A 593-nucleotide genomic window follows, 5' to 3' on the forward strand; every position below is an offset into this window, starting at 1 on the left:
TCTGTGTTTTATCTTCTATTATCCGGCAGCCACTCTGGGAAAAACGTGGGTGTTTGTGCATATAACTATGACACATTGGGGTCGATTTGAGGGAGAAATGGGTTGGAAAGGGGTGTGTGAAGGGGAAGTGGGAAGGTCGCGGGTGGCTCAGTCGTCTGTACAGAGATACGTCCACTGGCACTGGGATCACCAGACCACAACACTCTCCCATCTGCGTTTCGTTATGATGACGGGGCGGTCGGGTAGCCTAGTGGTTAAAGCGTTCGCTCGCCACGCCAAAGACCCGGGTTCGATTCCCGACATGGGTACAATGTGTGAAGCCCATTTTTGGTGTCCCCCGCCTTGATATTGCTGGAATAATGCTAAAAGCGGCGTAAAACCATACTCACTCACTCACTCACTCACTTTATGGTGACACGCTACATTGTTCGAAGCAGCGTATGACACGGACACCCTCAAATACTCAGCGTACACTACGCCCTCCATATTTACACCCAGCATCCTCCATTCGTCAGCGTGATATATACATACGTCCTTCCTTATATACCCCATAAAGCCCCGTCCTTCAGGGTGATTTATAAACTGCATCCCTC

This window comes from Haliotis rufescens, unplaced genomic scaffold (genome assembly GCF_023055435.1).
Source record: "Haliotis rufescens isolate VD_foot unplaced genomic scaffold, xgHalRufe1.0.p SCAF_8, whole genome shotgun sequence".
Classification (NCBI taxonomy): domain Eukaryota; kingdom Metazoa; phylum Mollusca; class Gastropoda; order Lepetellida; family Haliotidae; genus Haliotis; species Haliotis rufescens.